Genomic DNA, 26,970 nt, shown 5'->3' with positions numbered 1-26,970 from the left:
CTGGTATTAAATGGTCACTGCGCAGGTTCAGAAAAAGCTGCAGGAGGTTGCAAAGTCAGCCAGCTCTATCATGGCCATTGGTTTCCCCAGCATCAAGTCTATCTTCAAAAGGCAATACCTCAAAAATGTACCAAACATCATTAAGGACACCTATCACCCAACATGTGCTTTCTTCTTATTACTACTACCAGAGATGAGTTACAGGAACCTGGAGACAGGCATTGAATGGTTTATGAACAGCTTCTTTGCCTCCACAATCATATTTCTGAATGGGCAATAAAGCAACCCATGAACACTACCTCATGATTTATTCTCTCATTTTGCACTACTTAATTAATTTAATTTTTAATGTACCACTGCCACACAACAGCAGATCTTATGACGTATAAGTGATATTAAACCTGGTTCTTATTTTAATTCTGTCCACTATTATCCAGGAGGAAAAGTAAAATAAGATATTTCTATTTTCAAATAACAAGCCAAGTGTTCAATGTGAATCAGGAAAGTAATGTCATAAAAATGCATGACTTAAAAAAATAAAGGGCAAAAGAAAACAGCACAAAATGCACAACAGGAGTACTTGCTGATCAATTTTTTCAAAACTCTGTGAGCAAAGTCAGCCAGGAACTCAAAGATGCAGTACTTTGTTAATTCAATATGACAACCAGGAACCGTGGGCTTTTTTTTATATTTGAGCTACCAAAGAAATGGAGAGAAAACAAATTAATTTTTGACTGAAATGCAGGAAAATAAAGTATCTGCAGTTTGCTAGAGAATGTCAGACAGAAACAGAAATTGACTCAGAAGTACAGCACTATCTATTCCTTTGCATCTGAACAGTTTTTCAAAGCGTGTTACCCCGAGAAAAATAAAAGAAGCAGTGAAACAATTTAGATCATGTACAATGCTGAGATTAAAGTCAGAGAAAGGCTACGAAGAGTTAATGAAAAATCTCCACACCAAATGTAAAGTTATTCTCAATATCATGAAGACATATTCATTTATTTTCTTCCCAAAATATTGAGTTTAAGCTCAAAGCTGGTAAATATCACCAAAGTTATTTTTTAAAGAAAAAAAAGCCCATATTTAATCAAACATGCTAGACTACTGTACCTCTCACAAACATGTCTGCAAGTAATAGGAATTAATATTGACCTTGTGAAGATATTGTAAAATTGGTGAAAGCAAAATGGACATCTATTTATACTGTATAGGTTTATGTGTTTATGGATATTTCTGGACATCTCATTATTATTAAGGTCAACAGACATAAAATTGATGAACAATGGTTCCAGATTTATGTCTATGAATGTTCTCAGTCATCCAGGTCATTGTATACCAAGCAGGAGTAAATCAAGGCTGAACTTGCTGTGTTGTCCAGAAGACATTCCACCATTCATCTGAGAGGCTTGTTCAGTTCTGATCCATGGTAGTTTCTAGCTTATAAAATCTGTCAGTTGTTTAAAGGTATAGCAATAACATCAGGGTGGTTTGAAAGAAGGGTTAAAGAAGCCGCCTTTGTCAAACTGGAAAGCATATTCCTGAATGGAGGGGGTGGGCTACGACACCACCTATCAGTTACTTACAATGTAGTCCTAAAATCTCTGCCCCGGCATCTCCACAATAGTTCATGTCTCCATTCATGCAAAGGTAAGACTAATGACCTTCTCACTACCTCTATGACTCTTAATGACCCTGATGTTATTGCTATACTTTTAAACAACTCACAGAGTTTATAAGCCGAAAGACTACTCTCCGTGGATTAGAACTGAAGAAGTCTCTTGGATGAGTGGCTCATTTACTTTACACGCTCATTTTACATAATTATGCACTGTCAAAGTTATCCCCATTAAATGTTTTTTTAATGTTATATGAGTGCTAAAGTTCCAATGGAAATTTTAATGAATATATTTGTGTCCAACTCACTGATAGGGCATGCGATATAATCACATTAGATTAGGAAGTAACAAAGGAAGGCTAGACAAATATTGTGACTTTTTTTCCAATTTGACATAAGATTTTTGAATTTATTCTATGGAGTCAGAATTTACATTTAACAACCTTTTGTGCACAGAGATGTAATTCATAGGCTTCAGCTTTAGGCTTAATGCTCAGACTAAAATCATATTTTCATACTTAAGATTTTCCTATCATCATAGATCAATATTAATAATCGATGAGCAAACATCCAGTGACACTTCTGTCAAGATGGAAGTGCGCTCGGATGAAGCAGGTGCTCCAGGTCCAATCAAAGGTATATTTGTTTGTCTTGTATGCCTTCTTGCAATTGCAAGTCATTGCTAGATGCCAAAAGCAGGACTATCCAAATATCGAGTTAGTAAATAGTGATGGAGCCGGACATATTGTGTACCATTGTTTCGTTGTCACTCATACTTGTCATGTACCATTGGATGGTGCGCAATGCAAGTGATTGTCTTGGACATTTTTATTATCATTGAAATACTCTATTGGATATTGGCAAGACAAAATACAGCAAGTCTGGTTCACTGGTTTATTGGCGATACCAACGAAGAGAGAGCTTCATTGCTCTTGCAGCTGACCAGGAGGGTTGATGCTCAGTGCAGTGGGAGAACCCCTGTGGAGTACGCTGGAATCCATAGTTGGATTGGGGCTGCTTCTCTCCGAGCATCGATGCTGCCTTCAGTGTTCAATCAGTGCTTCTCTTCAGTGTTCTCTCAGTGGAAGAACAAGTTGGTCCAGGACAAATTATCATCAGTTCCACAGTCATGCCACTCAAAGACTTTGCCTATATAATTTTGGTTCCATGTGATTGTGTGTTTTTTTCAAAAGTTATGACCATATGTGCTATTGGTGCTATGTGCCATGTGTAGTGTGCTGTGTGCTGTCGATAATGTGCTTTGCACCTTGGCTCTAGAGGAACACTGTTTTGTTTGGCTGTATTCATGTGTGGTTGAATGATATTTAGGATTGAAATTGAACATAAAATACTGCAGAGAACTTCTTAAACACAAGAGAGTCTGCAGATGCTAGACAGACAGACAGACAGACATACTTTATTGATCCCGAGGGAAATTGGGTTTTGTTACAGTCGCACCAACCAAGAATGGTGTAGAAACATAGGAATATAAAACCATAAATAATTAAATAATAATAAGTAAATTATGCCAAGTGGAAATAAGTCCAGGACCAGCTTATTGGTTCAGAGTGTCTGACACTCCAAGGGAGGAGTTGTAAAGTTTGATGGCCACAGGCAGGAGTGACTTCCTATGACGCTCGTTGTTACGTCTCGGTAGAATGAGTCTCTGGCTGAATGTACTCCTGTGCCTAACCAGCACATTATGGAGTGGATGGGAGACATTGTCCAAGATGGCATGCAACTTGGACAGCATCCTCTTTTTAGACACCACCGTCAGAGAGTGCAGTTCCACCCCCACAACATCACTGGCCTTACAAATGAGTTTGTTGATTCTGTTGGTGTCTGCTACCCTCAGCCTGCTCCCCCAGCACACAACAGAAATCCAAAACACCATGCGCAAAATGCTGCAGGAACTCAATAGGTCAGCAGGACCCTTCTTGAAGGAGGGTCTCGGCCCAAACCATCAACTGTTTATACATTAGCATAGATGCTGCCTGACTTGCTGAGTTCTTCCAGCATTTTGTGTGTGTTGCTGCAGATAATTGTGATGCTGTGTGGCTGGACAGAACTCATAATTCATTCTGCTTGCTGAAACTCTATCCAAAAGTGATGCACTCTGCTTGATTTCTTCTTTCAGTCTTAGTGCACAAAGAGCAAAAATTAAAAATGTGTCATATTTATTTTCTGCCTATCAAATCTTAAAGGAATTTGTTAGACCTCTGATTGGTACAGTTATATGGTTTGATGAATGATTTTGCCAGGAGCCACAGACATTCAGAAACACTAGATGTCAACCTAGTGGATCCCAAACTTTTGAGAGGTCTCAGAAGTGTGGGACCCAGATGCTGATAGTCCTTCACTTGCCTTCTCATTAAAAACTGAACATGATGGGGATTTCTTTCCCTTCCTGCCTCAGGCTCAATTCTGTGCAGCTAATTTTATTGATGAATAGCTTTGCAATGTGAGTATCCAAATGAATGTTCCTGTTATGCCACAGTTTAACTTCCTTCAATTGTTAAGGGTTCTTGGAACAAAATGATTTACAGGTCATAGAGACAGATTTTATGGCATACCAATGGGCTGAACTGAACAGCCCCCGAAAATTGACATGGGAGATTATAATATACAATATCAATTTATGCTGAAGCGGATAACCTTTTATGTGCCTTTTCATTAGAGTTTACTGCAATGTTATTTAGACACTCAAATTAGCAAAGACCCCAACATCAAAAACTTGCTACCAGCAATTAAACAAGTCTGCACATCTCAAACGGGAGCTGCCTTAAGGCTTGAGCAGCCACATGTAGTATTGCTGAAATAACTCTTCCAAAGGACTCAGACGTATATGAGAGAGAGTGGACAACAAGGATTTTGATAACTCTACTGGAGTTTTCATGGAAATATGTCTTGTATCAACAAACTATCAAAAGACCAAAGGCAGTAGGAGGAGGTGGCCATGCCAAGAAACTTACACTAAGGATTTAGATGAAGTGCCACTGGGAACTCATTGACCTCTTGCAAGTGACTATAGATCAGGGAATACATCCTAAAGTTGCCACTTGCCCCAGATACTTGTTAATTCACCAGAGTCACATTACTCATGCAGTTTGCTTCATGCTCATACACTGATGCAGGCCTCACACATTAGTCTCACAGCTGGCTATCTACCAGCAAATGATGTGTAATATGCAGGTCACCTAGACACCTGTCTTCCACTACATTTCTCTCTCACTCCCTCTCTCTTTCTCTCTGTCGTTCCCTCTCACTCACTCTTCATCATTCTCTCTGTCACCTAGCAGTAAACGATCAGATGCAGTAGCTGACCAGTTCCTGCAGTTCCCCATCTAATAAACATCAGCCATGATCAATTATAATTTTGCATCCGTTTTTATTCAGTTCTGCTTTTAAACCTCCCTGCAGAACTCAGCATGATGCTTCATTAAGTAGCATGTTTTCTGTGAATCAGGAATTCTTTAATCCTATTTCTCTTGATTTTTTGAGTGAGCTCTTCCAGCAGCTAGTTAACAAAATGAATTCATTGATTTATTCCTCAATGTTACGCTGTGCAAAACTTCTGTTTTCTCTCCCCAAAACAAATGCTGGAACACAAGTGCATTCTGAAGCCCTTTTCGCTGTTGCTATGCCTGTAAATCAATCTGAGTACTTTGTTGATTAGCCTAGAGGCTATTCCTCCCATCTTTTACTGTTTCAGATGAAAACACCAACTATGTTGATTAATAGCCAAGAAAGACATTTTCACAGAACCTTCCTGTAACTAACAAACAGATTGATTTGCACACTGATGTAGGGCATCAGAAGAGTCCAGGTATCAGAAGGAGACAGTGAATAGAAACACTTCTTGAAATAAGGTTTTGTTCATAAGAAAAAACAATATGTACAACATATTTACATGAGCAAACACAATGCAAGAATCAAACATTCTGTTTATGTTCCAAATCTTAGATATCAACAAAAGCCAGATTCCTGTTTAGTTAGAATCAGTGTTATTTATTAGAATAACCTACGTTACTCCAATTTCTTTAACTAATTAGATCTAGTGTTATTCCCTATTTAAAAGTTTACAGACTAAGCTTCCCTTTTTACTTATCCTTATTTAGTTAGATACTCAAATATAATTCCTAATCTCAAGTATTATAGTTAACCAGTTTCAATACCAGGCAGTATACCTACAAGTTTAAATTAAAATTCAAAAACTATATATATATATATATAGTTTAATACTTTTAACAACAATTCTCCAACATCAGAACTCTTAAAGTAAATATCGTTCATTAACTTATCAATGTCTGTGCAAAAATAATCAGTTCTTGCAGAAAATCAAATTCGGACTCTTCAAATTAAAATAAACTTATACATCCAACCGCATGAAATCCTCTGCATCATTACACATTTTGTTTCCGTGCTGGTTCTTCATCTAGGTGGCTTGCCATCTTAGTTCGTTGCATGAAATAGTTGATCATCCACAGTAAGTCAATTAATAAACTTGTACAAAACTCGACCAACTTCCTTGGTATGATTTTGCAGAACTAATTCTCAACTACGTGGTAGCGATTTTGGACAATGGTCTCTACCGATACTGTCTCATTATAGCTTCTGTGTGTTATAACTGTAGCATTAATGAATCTTTTATTGCTATTGTCTCTCCTGCAGGGGTTTCAACTTGAGGATTTCAGATTAGTAGGGTAAAGATATTCACTACTGATTTCACTCTTAGCAAATCATGTTTTCAGCTTCTAATCAATGCTACGCTTTTCTCCTTGTCCGTCCTGTGTCCAGCTTGCACCTTCCTCACATAATGTTTTTTTCAAATTCTCTTCTTTTTAAATCACTAAACTTCGCTTTCATCCCTCCGCAGGTAGAGATTTCTAAAATTACAACCTTGGGTTTAACTAACCTGGGTTACATAAGGCTTGTGTGAACTTCCAGCAGAAGGTGATGAATCCCTGGTACTCACTATCTAAAAGTATTGTGGAGGATAAATCAATGCAGGTACTTAAGGCAGAAGTGGATGACTTCTTTGAATTATCAAGAAATTGAGAACTATGAGGAAATAGCACAAAAGAGGAGATGAGGCTTGGGGTAGATTAGCATGATCAACACTAAATGGTAGGACTAGGGAGCCTGATCCTGCTCCTATTTTCACATTCTAAATTCCTGTTATGTTTCTTAACTGCAGTTGTAAATCTGACAAGACAGTACATTACTTTGTTGCTAATTGGAATTTGTTCACATCTAAAGAGGATGTGCATAATGTTGACCTGGAATGCACAGTGACACTATATGACCATAAGCTATAGGAGCACAATTAGGTTATTTGGCATATCAAGTCTACTCTACCATTTCATCATGGTTGATCCATTTCTCCCTCAGCACCAATCTCCCACCTTCTCCCTGTAACCCTTCATACCCTGTCTAAGTAAGAATCTATCAACCTCTGTTTTAAATATACCCCAGGCAGAGGATGATAGGTTCTTGATTAATCAGGTCATTAATAGCACAGCTAGCAACAACATTAATGTATAAAGTGGACAGCAGTTTCTGGAGTCTGCAAATAACCTATTATCAGACCCTCCATAGGGTGCAATGTTACTGTCCTTGTTAATATATTAAATGGTCTGGACACTAGTGATGTTGCTGATGGTGCCAATTAGTGCTACATTAAAAATTCCAGAAAATTTTAGATCTGTTTCTTTCAGGAGCAAGTGAGTTTTTAGACCAAAAGACATAGGAGAAGAATTAGGCACTTGGCCCATTGAGTCTGCTCCGTTATGGTTGATTTATTATCCCTCTCAACCCCATTTTCCTGCCTTCTCTCCATAACACTTGATTAGTTGCCCATCTAATCAAGAACCTATGTATTAACCTCCCATTTTAAATATTCTCAATGACTTGGCCTGCAAAGCTGTCCGTGGCAATGAATTCCACAAATTCACCATTGTCTGGCTAAAGAAATTTCTCCTCATCTCTGTTCTAAATGGGCATCTCTCTATTCTGAATCTGTGTCTTCTGGTCCTAGACTCATACACTCTAGAAAATCCTTTCTACATCTACTCTATCTACATGAGGGTTTCTCATCCGGGGTTCCACGAGAGGTCACTACGGGTTCAGCAAGAGATCATGATTTTTTAAAAATGTTTTTCAAACTGGACAGGGAGTGCAACGCTAGCCCTCACGGTCACGAAGCAGCCCCGTTAGCAATCTTGTTGGAGGTCCCTCAGCCCAGTATCACAGTCTGCAGTGTTTACTTGTTTGAGTCCATGCTCAATTTTTGACATGAGATAGGGGAGACCGTTGATAATTGATGAGTGCTATATTGCATGGAGGGGAGGATAATAGCTTGATGAGGAGTACAAAGTATGTTTCAGAGCATTGAATGGACTGTCCAACTTGGGCTGTGATGTCAGCCTCTCTCTCCAGAATTACCTCATCAATTTCCCCTTTGTGCTGCCGACTGACTTACAGGAGCAAGCAAACTTACCTGGTGTAGTAGAAAATTGGTGGGGAATTTTCATTTTAAAGAAGGAACCTTTATGTGCTGTGACAGCTGCTGCCCTGCTATTTTGCCGTTGTAGTAAATATTGCAAAAGTTGGATTGTGTAATTAAGAAGTGATTTGTATTGTGATGTTTTTGTAGATTTAGCATTTTTTCATTTAGTTATTTATTATGCAATCCTTATTATGCAACAACAGACCCAAAAGAAGTCCATCTTTACAATGAAAGCTACTTATCAATGGGCTTTACATGGACTGGGGATCCCAGTTGTTCTATTCCATTGTGCCTAGTCTGTACAAATATCTTACTAATGCAGCATGGCTCCATCAAAATTGAAAAGACACTTAACTACAAATCATAGCTAAATGACACAAAAAAAGTGCTGATTTTTTTTCTTGGCTATTGGAATCTCAAAACAAACACTTGGAGTACATGAACAGTTTTTGTTAATAAAGTCACAGTCAATAAAAGGATCAGAAAGCTAGTTATTTAGTAGCAGAACTTATAACCCAAAAAGGAAAAATCACATGGTTGGTGAGAATCTAATAATGCCAGCATGTAAAATTATAGTGAGTAAAATGCTAGGACAAGTCGCAATACAAGAAATTGACATGGTTTCACTCTCAAAAAATATGATACGTTGACGTATTGATGACATGTCACATGATGCTGAAGAGGTTGTGTGTGATAAACTAAAAAGCAACAGCTTCTCTATCCAGGTTGTTGAGTCAACAGATTTCACCAATAAATGTCATGTTATAGCATTTGTAAGATTTGTAAATGATGGTGAAATTCAAGAAAACTTTTTTCTGTTTAAAAAGCTGCCCAAAAAAAAATCAAAATCTAAGATGTATTTAATGCATTTAATCTACAAGAGAAAATCTACAGATGCTAGAAATCCAAGCAACACACACAAAATGCTGGGGGATCTCAGCAGGACAGGCAGCATCTATGGAAAAGAGTACAGTTGACATTTTGAGCTGAGACCCTTAGTTAATGAGTGGTCTTCATGTCTGGAAACAAGAGCCTGTCTTGGAGGAACTCTGTTGGTATCTGTACAATGGTGCCTCATCAATGGTTGGCTCCATGACAGATTTCAGTTCTCTGGTAAAAAAAGAAAACCCTGACATTGTCACAACACACTGCTTCAACGTTGCAAGTGAATTTCCATGTTGTAAATAGCAATAATTAAAATCAATTTAAACTTTTAAGTTAATTAAGTCTACTGAACCTACATTTAGAAATATTAAGTGCCATTTTGGCTTAAGCCAGCTATTTAAAAGAAATTTATTATGCTTGCCTTCTGAGTCTTTAAAATTCATGAAAGGGAAAGAAAGGGATAAATGTCAAGAAAGGTAAACTAAGCTTAACTACCCATTTGTTTCAAGAAAGGTGGACTAAAAACTCATTTTCAATCATTGATAATTATATTTGGGTTATTATATCTACAATTTACTGAACATGCTAATGTACTGTGAGCTCTAAATACAATAATTTTTATACTGGGGTTCCCTGAGACTTGAAAATTATTTTGAGGGTTCCAGCAGGGCAAAAATGTTCAGAAGGGCTGATCAAGACCTTTCAATCTTTGATAGATTCCAAAAAGATCCCCCTCTTTCTTCTAAACTCCAGTGAGTACAAGCACAAGGTGATTAAACATTTCTTATACATTAACCCTTTCGTTTCCAGGATAATTTCCGTGAATCTTCTGAATCTTCTCAGAACCCTCTGCAGTGCCAACACGTATTTTCTTAGTTAAGGGGCCCAAAACTGTTCATGTACTCCAAGTGTGGTCTGACCAATGCCTCATAAAGCTTCAGCATCACATCCTTGCTTTTATTACTCTAGTCCTTTTGAAATGATTGTGAACATTGCATTTGCCTTCGTCACCACCAACTCAACCTTTAAGTTAACCTTTACGGAATCCTGCAAAAGAATTTTAAAAGATTTACTGCTAATAAGCACCAACATACAACATTTATGGCCATAAAAATTAACTTAAATACTGTGGGAGAATTACTCAGAAAAAAATTACTGCCAGAAATCTTTTAAAATCAAAAATTGAAATTCTGTTTTTTTGTTTTTCTCAGTTATGTCTGTATTGCTAACCTTACTCCGTTCCATGTTTAACTATCTTAATTTCTTAACTTTATCTAAATCTAATTGAAACTTCTATCTTAACCCTTCGAAAACCACACTGAGGATTATTCTATCTGGAACCATTTTGGTGGAGCTGCAGGCATTGCAAAGGGCTATCAAAGAATACAATAGCGTATAGGTCAGTTAGCCAGTCTGAGAAATGGAAGGTAGAGTTTAATCCAAGCAAGTATGATGTGTTTCAATTTGGGAGGTCAAATGAAAGGAGAAAGTATACATTTAATGGTAGCCCCCTTAATAGCATTAAGAGAAAGTGGGAACTTGGTGTCTACATCTACAGTTCCATGGGGCCAAACAGACAGTACTGTGGATAAGCTGATCAAGGAGGTATATAGCATTGGTAAGCATATTGAGTATAAGAGTAAGCAAGTCATGAAGCAGTGATACAAAACTTTAGTCAAACTACATCTAGAAAATTGTATGTAGTTCTATTTACCTTATCATGGGGAGGACATGAGAACTGTGGAAATAATGAATAGGATGTTTACCGGGAACATTGCCTGGATGAAGAGGTATAAACTATAAAGAAAGATTCGGCAAAGTTGCGTTGTTCTTCCGGATGTGTTGAAGGACCGGGGAGACATGATCAAAGCTTTTAAAACTATGAGAGACAGGTAGGATAGTTAGTAGGAACTTTATCCCTAGCGTAATATGTCAAACACCAGAGGGTGTGCTTTAAGGTTAGAGGGGAGGACGTTTAGTGATGTGAGGGGCAAGATTATTTTTAAGCAGAGAGTGATAGGTGCTTGGGATAGATTACTGGAGTAGTAGTAGAATAAGGTAGTCTGGGGGAATTTCAGAGTATTTTAGATAGACATATAAACACAAAGGGAATGGAGGGATATGAGTGATACACAGGAAGAAGATATTGAATATAAATTGACAGCAAGATTGACACATCATGAGCCAACTGGCCTGCCCAGAGCTGTATTGGTTAATGTTCTATATCCTTTTGTTATGTAACTTCTCCCTTAACTTGAAACACTTCCAATCTCCAGACATTCCCCAACATTCTGCCAGACCCTGATTCCATCACTCTCCTCAAAGTAATGCAAACCTTTGATCCTCAATTGACAAAGAGCAGGTTGTTATCCCTCTGATGTAAAGTTGGTCCAAGTTTACAATGCCCAACAACCAGACTTATCCTATCTCTATTATTCCTCTCTTCCAGTTCTGACATCTCCACACTTACCCAGTCCACAGTTCCAACAATGTCCTGGCCTCTGATTCCCATATGGTTCAATGCTCCTACCAGTGACATTTTGAGCACTGCCTTGAGAGAGAAAGAACGAGAGTTGAATTTTCCAGCTGTTCTGCAGAATCCTGGAAGGCCATTTTCTGTAGAAGTTTAGGGTGATGGCCACTTTCACAGCAACTGACACATGCTGAACCCCTGACCCAAAAAATAGATTTTCACCAAGGACGCTGCACCGTGTTCTGATTTGGAATAGGAAGAAGGAGGCTCAAATCTTTTTCACCAACAATGATCTGAGGCACAGAGAGATTGAAGCATGAGTAAAGAAAAGGATTCAAAGCCATAGTTTAGGAATATAGAATGTAATCAATTCTGCAAATTGATTTTAGGAGGAAAATTTCTAAATTCAATCTATTTGGTGACATGGATTGATGTATATCGTGTTAAGATACATTCCAAGGGTACTTCTGCCCCACAAATATTTATTTATGTATTTATTTATTTTGGAGACCCAGCGCAGAATAGGCCCTTCCAGCCTTTTGAACCATATTGCTCCAGTAACTCCTGACAAATCCCTTACCTTAATGACAGGACAATTTTATAGGTTTATATAGGCATCCATTAGTCTCATGAGATCATGGATTTGCGCCTTGGAAGGTTTCCAGGGTGCAGGCCTGGGCAGGGTTGTAAGGAAAACCAGTAGTTGCCCAAGCTGCAGGCCTTCCCCTCTCCATGCCACTGATGTTGTCCAAGGGAAGGGCACTAGGACCCAAGCAGCTTGGCACCGGTGTAATCGCAGAGCAATGTGTTGTTAAGTGCCTTGCTCAAGGGGACAACGTGCTACCCCAGCTGAGGCTTGAACCAGTGACCTTCAGATCACTAGACTGATGCCCTATCCACTAGGCCACGCGCCAAGACACAGGACAATTTACAATGACCAATTAATCTCACCAGTATGTTATTAGAATGTGGATGGAATCCAGGGGACCTGGGGAAAACCCACACATTCCATGAGAAGAACGTACTGAAACTTCTGACAGAAGACACCAGGATTGAACTCCAAACCCTGATGCCCCAAGCAGTAATAACATCACGCTGTTCAGCTGGACTATAAAGGCCCAGCTATATAAGTATGAATAAACAGTCCATGGAATGCTTCCTTAAATATAAACACACTTTGTGGAGATTACAAACTATAATAGTCTTTGTATTTTGGGACCTGCTTCAAAGGAAGGACATACAGTATAGGGCAACACAGCTGAAGATACGATTGACAAATTTGAAGTCAATATATACACGTTTTCTCAGAGTGCACATTATTTGTGATAATGAGCCTTTTCCCTAATCAGAAGGCGCCTAAAAGAATATATAAGAAAGATTGTGGGTCCTTTCAGAGATGAAATGTAGAAAAATGTAGACACATGTGTCAGAAGTATTTGATCATGCACCATCCTGCTTTGGTTTGGCTTAGAAATAATTATGGAAACTGGGTCCAATATCCATTAAAAATATGCGAATTGCACCTACACAGTCGTTGGGGTCTTACTTCCTTCTCCAGGTGAAAGATTGAATGAATAAAAAAAATTCTGTTTGACCCAAAAGGTCATGACACAATAAGACATAAGAACAGTATTGGGCCATTTGGTCCATTAAGTCTGCTCCATCATTTGATCATGGTTGACTTACCTTCACCCTCAACCCCATTCTCCTGCCTTCTCCCCATAATCTTTGATACCCTGACTTATCAAGAACATATCAGCCTCCATCTTAAATACACCTACTCACTGGCCTTCATAGCTATCTGTGGCAATGATTTCCATAGATTCATCTTCCTCTGGCTAAAGAAATTCCTCCTCACCAATGTTCTAATTTGATGTCCTTCTAGTCTGAGTAACTCACACAAAATTTTTGAGAAACTCAGCAGGTCAGGCAGTATCTGTGAGGAGGAATAAATAGTTGATCTTTCAGGCAGATGCACTTCATCAGGACTGGAAAAGGAGGGGAAAGAAGCCAAAATAAGAAGGTGAAGGGAAGGAAAGGAGTACAAGGCAGCAGGTGATAGGTAAAGCCATTTGAGGGGGAAGGTGGGTGGATAGCTGACAGGGGATGAAGTGAGAAGCTGGGAGGTAAAAGGCTGAATAAGAAGGAATCTAATAGAGAGGACAGGGTACCATGGGAGAAAGGTTAGGAGGAGGAGCACCAGAGAGAGGAGATGGGCAGGTAAAGAGAAGAAGATTGTAAGAGAGGATCCAGAATGGGTATGGAAAAAGAGAGGTGGGGAAGAAATTATCAGAAGTTAGAGAAACTGAAGTTAATGACATCAGGTTGGAGGGTACCTAGATGGAATGTGAGTTTTTGCCCCTCCAACCTGACAATGTTCTCACCGTGACTATAGAGGAGACCATTGACTGACATGTTGAAATGGGAATGGGGAGTGGAATTAGAACGGCTGTCCACTGGAAAATGGGAATGGGAAGTGGAATTACAATCACTGGCCACTGGGAAATGGAAAGTAGAATTAAAATAGGAGGACACCAGGAAATCCTGTCCTTTGAGATTGTGCCCTCTGGCCCTAGATTCCACGACTACTTGAAACATCTTCTTCATGTGAGCTCCAACTAGACCTTTCAATATTCAGTAGATAGGTATTTGTTAGTTATTTAGAAGCAAATATACTATAGATTTAAGGGAGTTGTTACTGCACAACAGTAAGCATTGTGTCATTTCTGAAATTAAACATAATTATTTTTGAGGAATGTAGAACTTAAACTGAACTGATGTTTTGCTCAGATGGATACACTCCGATGGAGAACAAAATGTGATCCTTATAACCACAGACATTATCAACTTTCCTTCTAGAGCAATACTTCAGATTAAAGTAACACAATTTTTCAAATGGCGGCATATCTCATGTAGCCAATGCGAAGGATATGGTGAGTACCTACACCAACCTGAATTGCCAAAAACTGCAGTAATACATCTCCATTCACAGTAAGGACCATAAGGCTATAAGGCGATAAGATATAGGAACAGAACTAAGCCATTTGTCCCATCAAGTCTGCTCCAACATTTCGGCATGGCTAATCCAATATTCCACTCAGCTCCAAGCTACTGTCTTCTCCCCACATCCCTTTATGCTCTGACCAATCAAGAATCTATCAACCTCTGCCTTATATATAAATGAAGACTTGGCCTTCACAGCTACCTGTGGCAACGAATTCCACAGGTTCACCATTCTCTAGTTGAAGAAATTCCTCTTTATCTCCATTCTCAATGGACACACTCTATTCTGAGGTTATATCCTCTGGTCTTAGATTCTCCCACCATTGGAAACATTCTTTCCATATCCACTCTATCAATGCTTTTAACCACTTGATAGGTTGCGATGAGGTCACCCCTCATTCTTCTGAATTCTAGTGAATATAGGCCCAGAGCCATCAGGCGCTCTTCATACAACAAGCAATTCAATCCTGGAATCATATTTGTTAACCTCCTTTGAACCCTCTCCAGTGTCAGCACTTCCTTTCTAAGATAAGGGGCCCAAACCTGCCCACAATAAGTCAAGTGAGACCTCACCTTTATAAAGTTTCCACATTACATCCTTGATTTTATATTCTTGTCCACTTGAAACAAATGCTAATATTGCATTTGCCTTCCTCACTACAGACTGAATCTTCAAATTAACCTTTACAGACTCCTGCACAAGGACACCCAAGTCCCTTTACATCCATGTTTTCTGTATTCTAGCTCCACTTGGAACATAGTCAACCCTTCATTTCTTCTAGCAATGTACATGACCATATACTTCCATGTATTCTATCACTGTATTCTATCTGCTATTTCTTTGCCCATTCTGCTAATCTAAGTCCTTCTGTAGCCTCTCAACATCTTCAAAACTACCTGACCCTTTGCTTATTTTCAGATTATCTGCAAACTTTGTAACAAAGCCATCAATTCCATCATCCAAATCACTGACGTATAACGTAAAAAGAATCGGTCCCAACACAGCCAGTTAGAAAAGGCTCCCTTTATTCCCATACTTTACCTCCAGCCAATCAGCTACTGCTTTAGCCATATCTAGATATTGATACTCATGCTATCAAGTATGGAGGCTACCCTGTTGTTCCTTCACAGGTGGTCTCATCATGGCACAAGAAGAGACCATGGGCTGACATGTCTGAATGGGAACCAGTGTTAAAATGTTTTGAATAGTAAGTTTCACTTTTGGAGAAGTGATGCTCAATGAACCAGTCCTCCAATTTATGGCTGGTCTCACTAATGTAGAGTAGGCAGCATCAAGAACACCAGACACAATAAATGACCCTAGCAGATTCTCAGGTTAATTTGCCTCACCTGGAAGGTTTGTTTAGGGCCCGGAATGGAGCTGAAGGAGGAGGTGAATAGGATGGTGTGTAAGTGAGGAGAACACTATGGGTGAAAACTACCAGAGATTACTAAATTCAGTATTCATACCATTAGGTTATGTATACCCAATCAGAGAAAAAGATGTTAATCTTTCAATTTCAGCTGATGTTATCACTCCACACACATCTATCCACCCTTTGTTCCACTCTACCCTCCCCAACACATGTTTTCATTTATCCAAAATTCCCCTATCCCCTTTGTATGGTTCCAGTGAGTGTGAGTTCATCAACCCACCACTTCTTTGTACTGCCAATCATTCTTCTCCCTCTCACTCTTTATTAATGGTCACAACCAAAACATTAGCATATAAATTTTGTCTCCACAGGTGCCGAATGACCTACTGAGCTCTTCCAGTGTGATTTTGTTTGTTCATTAACTGAGCGTCTGTAAGTCTCTTTTGTCTTCATATTACTTTAACTTCTGTCTTTATTTTCATCTCTTTCTTCGTTTTCCATCAGACAAGGATATTCAATAGTTCAATAGTTCCATTTAATATCAGAGAAATGTATACAATATACAACCTGAAATTCTTGCTCTTCACAGAGATCCACAAAAACAGAAGAGTGCCCAAAAGAATGAGTGACAGAAAGAACATTAGAACCCCAAACCCCAATACCCCTTCCCATGCACAAGCAACAGCAAAGCAATGACTTAAGTTAAAAAAAAAACATCAGTACCCTCCACCCACCAAGCAAGCAAATAGCAAAGCCCTGAAGAAAGACCACATTCTGCAGTACAAAGCAAACTAATCATTCACCCTGACGATTCGACATACTACTGGCTTTCTCTCTCCCCAGTAAAGGGATAGAGAGGTGTCACCATTTTTCAGTGAGAAGGGAGACAAAACAAAACAAATGGCTGAACTCCATCCACCTTGAAAAGGATAAAGTGAGACATTAAAGGTAGAAATTAAGGTGTTTCTGCAGATGAGCTGGAAGGAGTCACTGTTAAGTTCCATCACAGCCTTACACCAAAAAACAAAATTTTCCTATTTTGATGTTAAATATGTACACACATATACAAATTTGCAGACACTAAATTCAAATGGACTTTAACAAATACCATCATACATATAGAAACATATACGTTTGAAGCTCCACCAAGCGCAAAACAACAGTCACAATAGTGTAGTGTTTAGTGCGATACTGTTGCAGCTGGGGTTGTTCCAGAGTTCAGCGTTCAGTTCCAGTGCAGTCTGTAAGACGCTTGTATGTTTTCACTGGGTGCTCCGACTTCCTCCCACAGTCCAAAGGCATACACATCATCCAGTAAGCCTTGCCATGCACTGTTCAGGATGCCAACATATTCGGAAGAAATTTGTCCAGAGAACCATTTCCTGCCAACCCAGAGTCAATTCCTACGACCACCAAGAAGGAAGCCCAGAATGAGTCTTGCCATCTTCAGAAGTTTTCTGATGACTCTACCGTAGCTGGATGCATCAGCAAGGGAGATGAGGCTGAGTACAGGGCTACGGTGGGAAACTTTGTCACATTGTGTGAGCAGAATCATCTGCAGCTTAATGTGGAAAAGACTAAGGAGCTGGTGGTGGACCTGAGGAGAGCTAAGGCACCGGTGACCCCTGTTTCCATCCAAGGGGTCAGTGTGGACATGGTGGAGGATTACAGATACCTGATGATAGGAATTGACAATAAACTGGACTGGTCAAAAAAACATTGAGGCTGTCTACAAGAAGGGTCAGAGCCATCTCTACTTCCTGAGGAGACTGAGGTCCTTTAACATCTGTCGGACGATGCTGTGGATGTCTGTACTGGCCAGTGCTATCATGTTTGCTGTTGTGTGCTGGGGCAGCAGGCTGAGGGTAGCAGACACCAACAGAATCACCAAACTCATTCGTAAGGCCAGTGATGTTGTGGGGGTGGAACTGGACACTCTGACGGTGGTGTCTGAAAAGAGGACGCTGTCCAAGTTGCATGCCATCTTGGACAATGTCTCCCATTCACTCCATAATGTACTGGCTTGGCATAGGAGTACATTCAGCCAGAGACTCATTCCACCGAGATGAAACACTGAGCATCACAGGAAGTCATTCCTGCCTGTGGCCATCAATCTTTACAACTCCTCCCTCGGAGTGCCAATAGGCTGGTCCTGGGCTTATTTCCACTTGGCATAATTTACTTATTATTATTTAATTATTAATGGTTTTATATTGCTATATTTCTACATAATTTTTGGTTGGTGCGACTGTAACAAAACCCAATTTCCCTCAGGATCAATAAAGTATGTCTGTCTGTCTGTGTGATTGCTTCACAGCTACAATTCTCATCTGCCAAGCACAGTGAACCCACCCCCCCCCCCCCCCCCCCCAATCAGGAAAGACGTTATCTCACAAGAGTAAGAAAGCATCCACAACGATTAAATCTTTAGGCCTAGATGGAACAATTTAAACTTTATGCTGTGAGTATCTGTAGAGAAGTTGTATTATATAGGATACAGTGTATATACAGTAGTTAAGATGGATTCTGCTTGAGTTTATAGCTGAGCAAGGAGATTTGTGCATTTAATGTTTCCATAATATTTGATTAATATTATGAATATATAGTTCTATTAAGCAATATTTGTTTAAATAGTTCATTATGAATTATATGTAAAATTACATTAATGGCAAATGTCATCATGACACATCAAATGTGCGCATCTCTTTAAAGTAAAAAACTAAATGGTATATATTTAAATGAATGGCTCCATGTTTCCTTTTATTTAGTTTACATGATTTGAAGTTACAAAACTTAACAGCTATGTCCTTATCTTTTATATAATGAATGGTTAGAAGAACCCATTTTCAAACTGAAAATCTTCAATTTCACCAAAGCATGAATTTGTAACTTTGAATATAATACCACTGCTGTAGGTTCGTTCAGATATTTTCCACTAATTTATCCACTCTGAAAACTTCTCTTATAATTTATCAAGTGCCTTGTGCTGATGTGGTAGACCTGCAGTACTTTAAGTTCTCAAGGCCAACAGGGTCTTGTGATTGCAAAAAATACTTATTAAAAAGACAATAACAATGTTGGTTGACACAGTACAAGCTGCTGTGACCAAGCGTGCAGCCATCTTACTGGAACTTTCAATCTAAATTATTACTAATTTTGAATTTAGTCTTCCCTGCTGGGTCACACTAACCTTTCCATTGGTGTGGTTTTCAATTAACTGTGACATTTCCAAGACCGGTGTTCAGTAGCACCATGTCATGGTGCATCACTCTTTGCATGCACAATAATTTCCAAGATTTCTATTCAAATGATCAGAAAGACTCCAGATATCCTGGGTAATCTTATCTCCTTGTTCTCAATGTGTCAGGAATGGACAGATAATCAAATGCAGTTCTATTAAAATGGAAACATTCACAGACATTATTCCCAAGAGAAACTTGCAAACTATCTGTTCCTATTTTCACTTCGCTTACTTAATTGATTTGAGAGTGCACTCACACATCTTCCCATTAGCTAAGATTAGATACGATTCACCCATGCAAGAAGAACACTGAAGATGAGATGTCAACCTCAACATGAACAAAGTACGTTGGAAAGCTCAGCTGAATTTCAAAGCAATCAGCTAGATGTTGAACCCAAACCTCATTTAGCAGCATGATTTTCCAGCATTTATTTTAAAATATTTTCAGTCACACTGCTTGAATTTGACAGGAACACTATAAGAACATTTACTATCCATCACAGTATTTGAAAACACTGTGTAGTAAGCTATAAATTGACCTCTCCCCAATCACCTTCCAAGTTATTGCACGTTTCCTCAGTCTCTGCAAGAACTGGCCAGCCTGAGCATTTCAACTTCCCTGGGTCTGCTGGTACAGAGTCTCCATATATTCCTGGTATTGCTGTAATATCTTCCACAGCACCTTCCTGAGTCAATCCTGTTTTGTATTTGGGATAAATGGTTCATTTTATCTGAGCAGGTGCTGTAAGACTCAATGCTTTGAAATTTAGCTGAGGTTTTCAACATACCTTGTTCATGTCTAGGATGATATCTCCTCTTCATTGTTCTTTGTGCATGGGTTAATCTTATCTTATTTCCAGAAAATAGATCTAGCTTCCAGGCTCCTTTCTCCATTCCCCATTCTGACCTTTTACTTCTTCTCACCTGCCTATTACTCTCCCACTTGGTCATTTCCTCCTTCCCTTCTCACCTTTCAGATTTCTTCTTCTCCAACCCTTGACCTTTTCCACCAACATGGCTTCACTTATCACCTTCTAGCAAGCCTCTTTTCCATCCCTCACCTTTTTATTGTAGCATCATCCCCCTTACTGCTCAGTCCTGAAGAAGGGTCTCAGCCCGAAATGTCAATAAACTATTAATTTTAGAGATGTCACCTGACCTGCTGTGTTCGTCCAGGAATTTGTATGTGTTACAATAGATCTAACTTAATTGCTTTACAAACATGAAGAGACTGATAGACAGTTCTGTGAGTTAAGGACTCAGTTCTGCATTCAATTTCCAAAAAGCTGCAAAACACATGAACACACAAAGAATACAGTTCCTCAGAATATTTCCAAAGCAGTTAGCCTTGTTGAAAAAAAATGAAGTACAGCAGGTGCTTTCAATCTGAAACAAAAGTACATGAGAATGCTGGAAATACTCAGCAGGTCAGACAGCATTTGTGGAGAAAGCAGAAGAACAAGTGTCTGAGGCTGATAACCTTTCAGCTGAACTTTGTCCTTTGACTCTTGCTTGGTCTCTGAAGTTCTAAAATTATTTTCATCAGTTGTGAAATAGAGGCAATCAATTTGCAATGATGTTTTCAAAGTAAATAAATTTTAAGTCATGCTTGTTTTGTATATATCTACTTACCTTTATTTTTCTTTCTGTGGGACTTAACAATGATGCAAAATAAATATCACCAGGCTGCAAGGATCTCTGCTATGGAGGTAAGATGATAATTCAGTGAGTAGTGAGACAGATGATGAAGTACATCACCTACAAGCATGACTGCTTTCATAAAATATCGAAGCCTTTAATCCATGAATAGTTGCAGAAAAACAATCAATTTTCATAAAGCTTCCATAATAAGGTGGATTTACCATGGAATGTATCTGGAAAGCTTATATCCAGCCATATCACCATTTTGTTTTATTCTAGTAGGATCTCATGGATACTTGGGATTTTCCTTATTTTACTAAAATTAATGCAGCTAATTGGATGCTTTTACTGATTTCTGAGCTTTGATGTCAGTGCCAGAGCACTTCAATGCAGCACAGTTACATACGTGATGCCAAAACATGAAAAAGTTAAATAACTAACAGATATGAGTTAAATGGGGCAGGAACAAGCTGAAACAATGGGTCTACCTGGACTGTGGTGAAGAATCCACTTTTAAACAACATGCAGCACTCAGAAGACTGCAGTTCTGCACAATGACATGTTGCTATTCTTGGAGCTCACTGATAGGCTGCTTTTTGGCATGTCCAGGTTTGGCCTGAAGTTGGGTGCCTTTGGGTCCTGTGAGGCCCTGTGGACATGAATTCTTGCCTGTGTCATATACTGGAGTGGGAGCTGGAACATAAAAGGGCTAATGGATGGCTCTGCACTTGGTGATCAATTTGCTGATTCTCGACTCGGGGGACTCAAAATAAGAAAGCACCACTTTAGATTGACCCTAATTTTAATGTAGCAAATGTTGTCTCCCCTGTCCCTGTGGGATGAGTGATCTTTATCTCTCCCTTGTTAATGAGAGAAAGGGAGGGCCTGTGGGATGTTGAGATGGTGGAGTGAGCAGTTGGTTTTTGATGGACGGCAGACCGTGGTCTCTCTTTGGGGACTTTGCTTGTGCTTGCATTGTGGATGGCAGGAATTCTGATACTTCATGCTAGAATAATTTGTGGGGGGGGGAAGGGTTGATGTTGCTTGTGTGTGGGAGGGGGCAGCAGTCTTTAGGGATCTTATGTTTTTCTTCTGTCATTCATTCTTTGGGGATTGGTCTTCCATTTTAAGGAAGGATGTGGAGAGTAAGAATTTCAGTTTGCATATTGCATACATGCTCTGATAGTAAATGGAACTATTGAACTATTGAACTTACACAGTTGCTTCCATATTGCAGTGTATTATTTTAAGTTTCAGACTTTGAAACATTACCAATGTCAGATAACCCACAGTAACTGGATTGCCAGACCTACTAGAGAGGTTATTTAACTGTTCAAATGCAACTTTTGCAAATCCATTTGTCAGATCACATTTGTCTACAGTTTCCAGCCCTCCTGGTACTTTAATTATCTGTCTCACTTTGAGTCTCTGTCAAAAGACCATAAGATATAGGAGCAGAAGTAGGCTATTCAGCCCATCGAGTCTGCTCTGCCATTCAGTCATGGGCTGATCCAATTCTTCCAGTCATGCCCACTCCCCTGCCTTCTCTTCATACTCTTTGATGCCCAGGCAAATCAAGAACCTATCTATCTCTGCCTTAAAAGCACACAATGACTTGGTTTCCACAGTTGCTCGTGGCAATATATTCCACAGATTTAACACCCTCTGACTAAAGTAATTTCTCTGCATCTCTGTTTTAAATAGACATCCTTCAATCCTGAAGTCATGCCCTCTTGTCCTCGACCCCCCTACGATGGGAAATAACTTTGCCATGTCTAATCTGTTCAGGCCTTTTAACATTCGGAATATTTCTATGAGTTCCCCTGTCATTCTCTTGAACTCCAGGGAATACAGCCCAAGAGCTGCCAAATGTTCCTCATACAGTAACCCTTTCATTCCTGGAATCATTCTCGTGAATCTTTTCTGAACCCTCTCCAATGTCAGTATATCCTTTCTAAAATAAGGAGCCCAGAACTGCACACAACACTCCATTTGTGGACTCCCAAGTGCCTTTTAGAGCCTCAACATCACATTCCTGCTCTTTATACCTCTACAAATGAATGCCAACATTGCATTTATCTTCTTCACCACTGACTCAACCTGGAGGTTAACCTTTAGGGTATCCTGCACAAGGACTCCCAAGTTCTTTGCATTTCTGCATTTTGAATTCTTTCCCCATCTAAATAATAGTCTGCCCATTTATTTCTTCCACTAAAGTGCATGACCATACACTTTCCAACATTGTATTTCATTTGCTACTTCTTTGCCCATTCCCTAAACTATCTAAGTCTCTCTCTGGCTCTCTGTTTCCTCAACACTACCTGCTCCTTCACCTATCTTTGTATCATCGACATACTTAGCCACAAATCCATTAATCCCATAGTCCAAATCATTAATATACATTGTAAAAAGTAGTGATCCCAACACCAACCCCCGTGGAACTCCACTGGTAACCAGCAGCCAGCCAGAATAGGATCCCTTTATTCCCACTCTCTGTTTTCTGCCTATCAGCCAATGCCCCACCCATGCTAGTAATGTTTCTCTAATTCCATGGACTCTTATCTTGCTAAGCAGCCTCATGTGCAGCACCTTGTCAAAGGCCTTCTGAAAATCCAAGTACACCACGTCTACTGCATCTTCCCTGTCTACCCTGCTTGTTATTTCCTCAAAAAATTGCAGTAGGTTAGTTAGGCAGTATTTTCCTTTCAGGAAACTATGCTGGCTTTGGCCTATCATGTCTTGTGCCAACAGGTACTCCGTAATCTCATCCCTAACTATCGATTCCAATAACTTCCCAACCACCAATCTCAGGCTAACAGGTCTATACTTCCTTTCTGCTGCCTCCCACCCTTCTCAAATAACGGAGTAACTTTTGCAATTTTCCAGTCATCCAGTAAAATGCTAGAATTTATCAATTCTTGAAAGATCATCATCAATGCCTCCGCAATCTCTCCAACTACTTCCTTCAGAACCTGAGGGTGCATTGCATCAGGTCCAGGAGATTTATTCATCCTCAGACTATCAAGCTTCCTGAGCACCTTCTCAGTTGTAATTTTCAGTGCACATACTTCACCTCACTGACACTCTTGAATGTCCGGAATACTGCAGATGTCTTCCACTGTGAAGACTAATGCAAAATATGCATTCAGCTCCTCTGCCTTCTCTGCATCTTTCATCACAATATCTCCAGCATCATTTTCTATTGGTCCTATATCTACTCTCAACTCTCTTTTACCCTTTATATACTTAAAAGAAGTTTTAGTATCCTCTTGGATATTAGTCACCAGCTTCCTTTCATAATTCATCCTTTCCTTCCTAATGACATTCTTAGTTTCCTTCTGCAAGATTTTAAAAGATTCCCTATCCTCTATCTTCCCACTATCTTTGGTTTCCTTTTCTGCCCTCTCTTTTGCTTGTAATTTAGCTTTTACTTCACTTGTCAGCCATGGTAGTGTCCTTCTTCCATTTGAAAATTTCTTCTTATTTGGAATATATCTGTCTTGCACTTCCCTCATTTTTCATGGAAACTCCAGCCATTGCTGCTTTGCTGTCCTTTCTGCTAGTGTCCCTTTCCAGTCAACTTTGACCAGTTCCCCTTTCATGCCATTTTAATTTCCTTTATTCCACTGAAATACTGACAAATTTGAAATTAGTTTCTCCTTCTCAAATTTCAAAGTGAACTCAATCATATCGTTTTCATTGTTTCTCAAGTGTTCCTTAACCTTAAGCTCTCTTATCACTTCTGAATTGCACAACACCCAGTCCAGCACAGCCGATCCCCTAGTGGGCTTAACAACAAGCTGTTCTAATAAGCCATCCCTTAGACATTCTACAAATTCTCTCCCTTGAGGTCCAGTACTGGCCTGGTTTTCCCAATCCCCTTTCATGTTAAAATTCCCAATGATTATCATTACATTGCCCTTCTGACACGCCTTTTCTATCTCCTGCTGGAATTTGTAATCCACATCCCAGCTGCTGTTTGGAGGCCTGTATACAACTACCATTAGGGTCCTTTTACCCTTGCCATTTCTTAGCTCAACCCATAGAGACTCTTCCGATCCTATGTCATCCCTTTCTAATGATTTAATATTATTTCTTATACACAGGGAAACACCACCCCCTCTGTCTACTATCCTATATTTCCGATTCACCATACTATATATCCTTGGATGTTCATCTCCCAATGGCAGCTATCCTTTAGCCAAGTTTCAGAGATTGCCACAGTGTCATACTTGCCAATCTGTAGATGAATTTCAAGATCATCCATTTTATTTCTTATTCTGCATGCATTCAAATATAATACTTTTAGTCCAGTATTTGTTACTTCCTGTTTTAACTGCACCATGCCTCTTTTGCCCTGTAAATCATCCCCTGACTGTGATTATGCCTCACCTCCTGCCTGTCCTTTCTATCATCTCTGTTGCACGCTATCTTTGATTTATTTCTGTTCCCCCCTTCCTCCAGTTCCCATCCCCTGCCAAATTAGTTTACGCCCTCCCTAACAGCTCTAGGATATTGGACCACTTTGGTTTCAGGTGTAACCCATTATTTTTGTACAGTGCATAACTTGGCTTCCCACCGTGTTCCAGAAAATTCAACATAATCTTAGGAAACAATATGTTGACTTTCAGCTGGCCATGCCGAAAATGGGAATGGTGCTGTTATGGTATGCAGCCGGTTGTGCCAGCTTCCAACGTGTCTCCAGAGCATGGATTGTACGTCTGATGGTGCCATGTGGTGGCCTAATTGAAGGCTATGTTCTGGCACCAGGATTTGGATATTTAAAGAGCACCTGAACTAAGGTTCACTGCTCGATCATCAGCTCAACTTTGGTTCAGTCTGCGATTGTGTTTAGGATATCTGTCTCATTTGGGGACTCATTTAGTAACTAGTCAACAACCCTGTTCTTGATTCAGTCACAAAATTATGTCTCATTTCTAGTGCCAGATACTCCAGCACTTCCCTAGGTCTCTCGTCAAAGGCACAACAGCGTAGTATTTACCATAATACCTGACAGTGCAAGAGACCAGAAAATTGCTATTGTCTGTAAGCAGTTTGTATGTTCTCCCCATGAATGCGTGTGGTTCCCCCACCTTCTAAAAAGATGTACAAGTTAGGGTTAGTATGTTGTGGTCATACTAGGTTTGCGCTGGATCTTGGTGACACTTACGGATTATCTCCAGCACATTGCAAACAATGATGTAAACTCCATAGTTCAGGGTATGTTTTAATAGACACGTGACAAATAAAGACTAATAGTTCATCTTTTAATCTTGTGGGGCAATTTTGTTTCAGATTTGCAGCAATTATTTTGCCTTCCTCTGGTAAATTTAGATAATTATTTTCTTTCCACTATTTTTCCTATTAACAACTTCTTTCACCCTGTAGAATTAACCTTTTATTGTTTAATCTTTTCTTCATTTTATCCCACAGATCTTCCCTTCCTTTCTTCCTTTCTTCTTCTCCCCATCCTTTTCCTGACTTCAGGGAAGTATCTTAACCATATAACCATATAACAATCACAGCACGGAAACAGGCCATCTTGGCCCTCCTAGTCCATGCCGAACTCTTAATCTCACCTAGTCCCACCTACCCGCACTCAGCCCATAACCCTCCACTCCTTTCCTGTCCATATGCCTATCCAATTTTACCTTAAATTACACAACTGAACTGGCCTCTACTACTTCTACAGGAAGCTCATTCCATACAGCTATCACTCTCTTGAGTAAAGAAATACCCCCTCGTGTTTCCCTTAAACTTTTGCCCCCTAACTCTCAAATCATGTCCTCTCGTTTGAATGTTCCCTACTTTCAATGGAAACAGCCTATTCACGTCAACTCTATCTATCCCTCTCAGAATTTTAAATACCTCGATCAAATCCCCCCTCAACCTTCTACACTCCAATGAATAGAGACCTAACTTGTTCAACCTTCCTCTGTAACTTAAGTGCTGAAACCCAGGTAACATCCTAGTAAATCGTCTCTGCACTCTCTCTAATTTATTGATATCTTTCCTATATTTCGGTGACTAGAACTGTACACAATATTCCAAATTTGGCCTTACCAACGCCTTGTACAACTTTAGCATTACATCCCAACTTCTGTACTCAATGCTCTGATTTATAAAGGCCAGCGTTCCAAAAGCCTTCTTCACCACCCTATCTACATGAGACTCCACCTTCAGGGAACTATGCACTGTTATTCCTAGATCTCTCTGTTCCACTGC

The sequence above is a fragment of the Hypanus sabinus genome, chromosome 5 (assembly GCF_030144855.1).
Source record: "Hypanus sabinus isolate sHypSab1 chromosome 5, sHypSab1.hap1, whole genome shotgun sequence".
Classification (NCBI taxonomy): Eukaryota; Metazoa; Chordata; class Chondrichthyes; order Myliobatiformes; family Dasyatidae; genus Hypanus; species Hypanus sabinus.
Note: the sequence above shows the minus strand (reverse complement) of the source record.